We start from the raw sequence: 7,955 nt of genomic DNA on the forward strand, positions 1-7,955 counted from the left end.
AATCACTTAAAAAAATGTAGCAGTAGGGACTGTACAAGGAAGAGCACAAGGTGGATTTTGTGTTCAGTTTTGGGCCCCTCACTACAAGAAAGACATTGAGGTGCTGAAGCATGGCCAGAGAAGGGCAATGAGGCTGGTGAAGGGTCTGGAGAGTGAGTCATAAGAGAAGTGGCTGAGGGTGCTGGGGTGTTTTAGCCTGGAATAAAGGAGACTTAGGGGAGACGCAGACAGCATCTGCAATGACCTGAAAGGAAGCAGTAGCGAGATGGGGTGTCCATCTTTTCTCCCAGGCATCTACTGACAGGATGAGAGGGAATGGCCCCAAACTGTGCCAGGGTGGTGTGTATTGGATATTAGGAGAATGGACTTCACAGAAAGAATTGTTGAGCACTGAAACAGACCGTCCAGGGAAGTGGTGGAATCACAGTCTCTGGAAGTGTTCAAAAGACATGTGGCTCTTGGGGATATGGCTAAATAGTGGTAAATACACTGGTTCTCAGTTAAGAGTTGGATTTGATGATCATGGAGGTCTTTTCCAATGTTAACAATTCTATAATTATATGAACAAGTTTCTGGTATTTGAATATATATTATACAGCTGCCTGCTGGGTGAAAGTGTAACTATTTGAAATAAAAATTTTGTGACAGATTGGAATGTGTCTTTTAAAATTTAAAGTCACTATTTTTTTTTCAGTGATGTTTCCTTTTAGGTACTCCACAGTGTAGGGCACTGATCCATTATACATAAGGTCACTGTTCTTGCAGTCAGAACTGAGTATCTGATGACTATATCTGCTACCAAAATACCATTGAATACTTCTTTAAAAAGTGAGGTATTTATTTGTTATCTTAGGTCATTTATAATTTTGGAATTAAGCAGTGATTTTGAGTTGTGTAACAGATAAACGACACGGCTTATTTACTTAAGGCTGTATTTGAAATATAAATGAAAGGAAAAAACTTTTATTTTTCTGTATCAAAAAGTGTCTTGCGGCAAAACCACGTGGTGGCAGCAAAGGGCACAGTTTAAGAAGCTAAATCTCGTGAAAGTATATGGGAATCCTTGCTATCAAACTTTTTTTCTGTGTTTTTCTGTGCCACAAGCAAATTCAGAGCCCTTTATTTATTGTCTCTTTCTTTAAAAGAATTCCAGGTCTGGAGCTTTCTAGGGACTGTCCCATATTTTTGTCATTTATATGTGACTTTTGTGGCCTTGACATACTGAGGTATTCCAAGTCTGTACCTACACACATAGAAGTCTTCCCACCTCTGTTGCTTTGAGACTGTTTTGCCAAAAGGAAATCCGTTTTCTCCTTTGGGAACCCGCATCAGTAAATAATGCTTTGATGTTTAACATTACAACACTGATGTATTTTTCATATGATATCCAAAAATCAAAGTTGTGACTGCTTGTCTCACAAATGTCAGCTGTCTTGTCTTAGATGAAGAGATTTTCAGTGGTCTGAAGGATGTTCAGGTGCCTTATTATTCAACACTGTAAAGTGTCGTTGAAATAACAGTCACAAACCTATTTTCTCTTTAGCTGCAAATTGTCACGTTACTGTAGCCATAATACAAATTGCTGGGATTGTCTTCTTTTCGTGTTGCATGTGTCAGGAGAGGGTTTGGTGTGAATTTATTACATTTGCAGTCAAAGGTTTTGGTTATTCTTGTTGAGCACTAGGGGAGAGTACATCTCTTTTGGTGTAGTTTTATCTTCTCTTACTGTTCATTTATTTTGCAGAAAAAGTGTGAAATTTCAATACAGTTTACATTACTTGAAGAAATTCCTTAGGAATAAAAATGCAACTTTAATTCATTTTAGTTAGAGTGATTTAGTGAATTTGCACCCAATTACAATCTGTAGCTGACAAATGCCTGTAAAAAGGGCTTGCATTTTGTTTAACAAGCTCTAACAAGGAAACAGCTATTTATATATTTAAAAGCTAATAATAGCTTTCTATTAAATACTTTACCCTTATCCGAATTAGTTACTACTCCTTTTCCTTTTTCCCCAAGATACAGATTATTGTGTCCCTGAAAATGTGTATTTACTCAAAGCTTTAAAGCTACATGTTGTTCAGGATTCTGTGCTTTAGTTTGTTTGATCGCTCATTAGAGTAAAAGATTAATCATCATTAGCATAATTTTAGAGCAAGATTTAGGGACAAAAAAGACTTTGTTTTCCTAACCACGCTTACTTTTCTACAGAACTGTGAGGCCCACAGTGGATCTGTATTAGGCCTCCTGTATAATTTCATAGCTGTATCTACCTGGCCATATGTTTTGTGGGCTTTATGTTGATGTATCCTTTGTGTATATTTGGTGTAGCTGTGTATTTATACCGTAGTCATGTTTATTATTTGGCAAAGATTATAGTGTTATACTGTGAGCTTTAGAAACGTCAAGCTTTTGTGAACTGCTGGAAGAAAAGGTCCCAAATCTTTAAGACCTCTATGCTGTTCTCAGATATTAATACTTTGGTAATTCATTCTCAAAATGTACGTGGAAAACAGGAACTCCCTTAGAATGTTTATAGCTTCTAAACAGAATAAACTGTGACAGGTTTGCATTATGTGAAAGTGTATAGAGGCAAAAAGTTTATTATGGTTATATACAAATTACAGATACAAAATATTGCTGTAAGAATGCAATCTGTAAGAGGTTTTCAAGTTTGCCTTTTTATTGCAGGTTGTCCTCCCAGCTGGGATCCTAAGGTACAGGTGTCTAGTGAGATCACAGCAGCAATAGAAACCATATTTTCCAAGTCACTGTGATTGGAAAGCGTCTTCAGCCAGGATTAGTACTTGAAAATCAAAGTAATTGAAAATTCCAAGCTAGTTCATGGTGTTTCAACCTTTATAGCTAACTCCCACTGGTCAAAAACTACCTCTCCATTGGCTAAATCTGCCATATTGTTTCTGTTGTCTGTGAAGTAGACTTCATCAAGCTTTTCCTTCTTCTGAGCCAGGAAATGGCAAAGAATAGAAAATGCTGAATTTATGTGTGATTACAAGATGATTACTCTGAAAATCCAAACCTTTTAACAACCAAGAAACTTATTCCCCAAACCACACTCTCTGCAGAGAAAGGGCAAAGGAGGTCTTGCACATCACAAAACAATTGGCATAGAATCATCATAGATCCCAGGGATCTATGGTATCCCAGGATACCAAAGAGTTGTTTTATCAATAAAGCTATCTCAGGAGTACCTGCTGGTTGTTAGTCTCAAAGGCTGCCAAAACTCCTGTGACATAATTTGCTCTCTCGTAATGCTGGTCAATCAGGGTGAGAGCAATGTTAATCACTTTGACAGAATGACTGAAATTAATAGGAATTTGTGAACAACACCAAACAGTGAGAAAAAAAAAATCAAGGTCAAATTATTTTCCCATAAACTCTTTTAGATAGCTTACAGGCAAAGGCCAAACCACAGAATTTCAAGTGACACATAGCAGTTTTGGAAGGAGTTCTTTATCAATATACAGTCAGAAGACACAGCTTGGGAGTTAGATACTTTTCATGTGGGCTGATTGAATTAGTCTCAGATACTTCTGAGTGTTTAGGTAAGAATTATAGTTAGAGCACTGTTGTAAACCCCCCTTCCTCTAAGAGCTTTTTTCCTTTTTCCCAAAATCAATGACTCTGGTTTCAAGAAGGTTGTCACTGATAAGAGATGCCAGAGGGAAGAACTGCAAGTGCTGAGCACACCCAGACCTGTACGCTATGAACAGCAAATACAAACGATGCTGGAGGCTGCGATGGGAGGAACAAAAGCATGTCCATCACCAGAGGGTGTAAGAGCCGAAATGAGGGCTCCAGGCAGCTCTTTAAAATGCTGTTTACTATATCCAAATGACACAGCAATTCACGGGTCGTGGATGACAAGAGCCCAGCCCACAGCCTTTTCAGCCACAGCTGTAGGTTCGTTTGAAGCCATCTCTAGCTGTGGTTACAATGCAGAGCATCTTAAAACATGACAACCAATTAATGCCTTTGCTGTTACCTATAGCCTGTCATAACTGCTCATATTACCATATTCATGTTACTATTTTCCAGTGCCAAAAAGTTGGTGTATTGCAGTTTAAGCTAAAAGTTGTTTTTCAGTTTTCTCACAGTGGAAAATGTTGAAATCTTTCATTCTACTTGCACCATAGCATTTTTGTTTGCCTGTGAAAATCTTTTTGCTTGGTAAAAACATCTTTTGTTTGAGGTGAATTTATCCTTTGCTCAGAGTCATAAAAGTCCCTTCCAACTCACATACTAACATACCTTTGGCCTTCTTAGTTATCCAGTAAGACTGGCTCAGGAATTTTTTTCTTCTGTATCAAAACTTGCTATCATTTCTATTCCTTCTTCAGATTCTACATTCAAAGATCTTTGTGTTATACATACATATCTGTGAGACCTTCCTGTCAAATCCTTATCTTTTCCAACACGAGGAGTCCTGCTCAAACCCAGGACAGAGGGATAAGTAGCTCTGTGGCTGTGTCCTAGCTGTCCTGTGGTGTTGCCACAGTGAGACTGATGTGACTGTGGGAATGTCTTCGGGCTTTATAGACTGATTCCCCTTTCCTCCATTCAAATAAAAATCCTTTCTAATGCTAGGGGAAAATGACTAGGTAAGTAAATTGATCACAGTACAATGTTGTTAAACCTTATGCAAAAGTTAATTGATGGCGCTATATTTTGTATTTGCTTTTTTTTATTTTTTTTAATATTATGCTAATTTAAAGTGAAAAAACTACTCAATTTAAGGTGCAGGTAACGGCTACAACATTACTTTTCTTATTTCATACCACTCTGTATTGAATTGACATGTAGACATTGAGAGTGTTTTCCCTTAACCACACTCTGACCTTGTTGCTGTGGCATTGTCCAGTCAGATTATGTGAAAATGCTCCGCTCCAGCAGCTCTCTTGCCATTTCAGGAACTATAGTTCCAGGAACTATAGCGTTGCTGCTCCATTCATTTCTCATTTTCTTGGCCCATGATACATACAAGTTGAATCCCCTGAAGACTGAAAAATACTTTCCCCTAACCCAGATATTGAGTTCCAAAGAGAAAAACAATCTGGGGAACAAGTTAGTGGGTTGCCCTGCGTTTGCAACTCATGAGGTAAGGCCACATCTGTGGGTAATATCTCTGTGTAAAAGGTCCAAAGACACCTCCTGAGGCCTGCTAGGATATAGTCCTTTCGGAATGGTCTGAGTGAAGCATAGTTTCTTCTCGTACAGGATATAATTTCTTTGATCATCTCTCCTTGAGCTAGAAAATCTTTAAAGGGCTGTAATCTGCCCTTCTAAGAGGTTTTTCCTTTGCCAGGGAAACCTAAAATTGAGGTTTATCTTCTGAGAGGACCTACTGCTAATTTCCATTAGGAGGAGCTGGTTCATTACTGTCTTGTTTGCATTTAGCTTAAAGGAGGACATTGACATAAACACTGTTTTAAAAATAGAAATCAAATAAAACTTACATAAAAACCAGGTTTTTAAGAAGAAAAGGCTTCTTGACACTTTCTATCCTTCTTCCTTTTGGCTGAAAACCCTGGAGATACCAAGTACCTGGAATAGAAAATACTGTAGCCCAGCTGCCACCCTAGTGAGCCATTTGCTTGCTCTAGGTACTGCTGCTGTATTCTCTTTCCTGTCATCAGAGCAGAACTGGGGAGAAGAGCCCAGCTGTCCCAGCAGGGCTGCCAGCAGCAGGGTAGGTGGTGGTAGCAGATGGGGAGGCAGCCTGTGTCCCAGCCCTGTTAGGCTGCTGCAGGGGAGGCTGCACTTGGGATGGAGGCTGCTCAGCATGAAAGCCGTGGCAGGGAAGAGAAAGAATTGGAAAGTGCAGGAAGAAATTTTGCAGGGTTTGGTCTCCCCTGGCAGCAGCTGCAGCAGCTGATGTGATTCAGACAAATTTGGCCCACGTTGTGCTTTCAGCTCCCGTGGGGTAACACAGGATGATGGTCCCTGCCCTTCTGACAGTCCTGGATACAACAACTGCCTTGTGCTTGGAGGTGACTGCTTGTGTGAATTAAATTGAGCATTTGACATAATTCTTGCCAAATTATGGCCATAGTGCTGGTAGTTCTCCTGCTCTTGCTAGAGAGGGCAATTTGAAGTATCTGTTTTCTTCACTGTTCAGTAGTACGAGGGATAATGGAAGAAAATAGAAAACTAGGTTTGCTTTCAGAGAAAATATGACTTGAGTTTATTTAGAACATTTAAGATTGCTTCCCTCCCAAAGGTACATGCATTTGTATGACACATTTTATTGTCATCTTGAAAAATAACTGCACAGACATTTTTCTAGAAATGTCTGAATTTAGCAAGTGATAATGCATGTCTCCCTATTGCTTTATTGATGGTGTAACCATCAATCACCCTAAAAACACAACTGTAACAAAAAAATAGTCAATTAAAAAAATTTTTACCTGCATTTTTCAGCAATTGCCTGGTTTCTAGGTCTTCTTAAAGAGAATCTCTAAGTGTGATGTAAATAAAGTAGTGCTTTAGTGATTAACCTTTGGGGTTAATGCAGTTTTTTTTAAAGCAGGATATCACTTGTAGGTGACACCTCTTCATTAATATGTTCATACCTCTACAAATCAGCAGACTAAGAAATGTGCTTGTACATATGAAGTTATAAATGTCTCATGCCAAGTAAAAATTGACTACCTTTTTCCAAACTAGAAAATATGTTTTTTTCTTTTATGAAAGTCTTCTGGGTTTTTTTTCACCGAGGCTTATGAATTCTAACATTTTGGCTATAAAATGGAAGCTACAAACAGTTTTTGAGTTTCTAGAAAATCCTTGGATATATTCCAGTGAGAGAAAAAGGTTAAAAATATCCAAGTTTTTTAATCTCTGTGAATGACATGATTGGAAATAGTTACCAGATAGTAAAGGCCACAAAGTAAGGTGGTAGAGCAACTGTATCTAATTCCTACTACTTGCATTATTTTATCTGATACCTAAGTCAGTCTAAAGTTAAACTAGCAGTATTTTCACTATGGAATTGGACTTGAATCCTTAGTCTTCTCTTAGCAATACTCATATGCTAAGTATGGAAAAACCTTCATACTAGGCCCCCAACAGGAAAGAAGACAGTAAATTTGTGGAGGGAGGAGAAATTTTTAAGATTTGATAAAAAAAATTTAATCTACAAAAGTACTCGGGACCTTAAAGGATTTCTTGCTTTATTTATATTTTTCCAGTTGATTACTCAGATTGCTGTTCTTTTTCTCTCTGTTGGTCTCTGTGTCAAATCTTGAGTTCCTTAGTCAGAATACCCACTAGATGATCCTGTGTTCTTTTGCTTGCTAGTAACTGCAGCCCTCCACTTTCTTTTGTATGTGAACAAGAAATAGTGTCTTAGAATGTCTTTAGTGTTTTTCACAGCATTACACATTTTAAGCATTTCCCTACTACACTTATCTATAGGTTTTGAAGCAAATGTTTTTATTTACTGTGCAGTAACAGTGTACGAAGAATTGCTCCCATTCCTTTTTTTTTGTTTTGGTTTGGTTTTTTTTGTTCCAGAGCTGCTTATTCTGTAGTTTCAGCACCCAAAGGAACTCCACATTCAAATAAGTAACCAGAGTACCAGTTACAGCAAATTGAAGCAGATATTTTCAATGAAACATTGAATGCTTGCTGTAAAAAAGTTAACAAGCAGTCTAAAATTCAAGAATTCAAAAATAATTTTGAATAATGTACAGATAACTACTTATGTGGTACCAGATGGCAGAAAAAAAATTGCTAAATTAAAGTGCTTTTTTATAATTAATGTGCCAAAAGCTTTCTCCATGTTATCATTCTTCAATTAAATTTAGTGTTAAAATTTTAAAATTAGCATGAAAGTTTCAGTATTATTTACACAAAATGCAGTTACATCCATTCTTGTCCTTTCTGTGGGAATATTCTGTGAAAAAAGGAATGGACAATATATTTTAGTTTGT

General features: G+C 37.6%; 1 protein-coding gene across 3 annotated transcripts in view; it reads left to right on the forward strand.

Moving 5' to 3' along the window:
• The window catches only part of TMEM117 (transmembrane protein 117), a 192,278-nt gene that overhangs the window by 42,431 nt on the left and 141,892 nt on the right, over positions 1 to 7,955 (forward strand). The window lies entirely within an intron of this gene.

This window comes from Sturnus vulgaris, chromosome 5 (genome assembly GCF_052056855.1).
Source record: "Sturnus vulgaris isolate bStuVul1 chromosome 5, bStuVul1.hap1, whole genome shotgun sequence".
NCBI lineage: Eukaryota > Metazoa > Chordata > Aves > Passeriformes > Sturnidae > Sturnus > Sturnus vulgaris.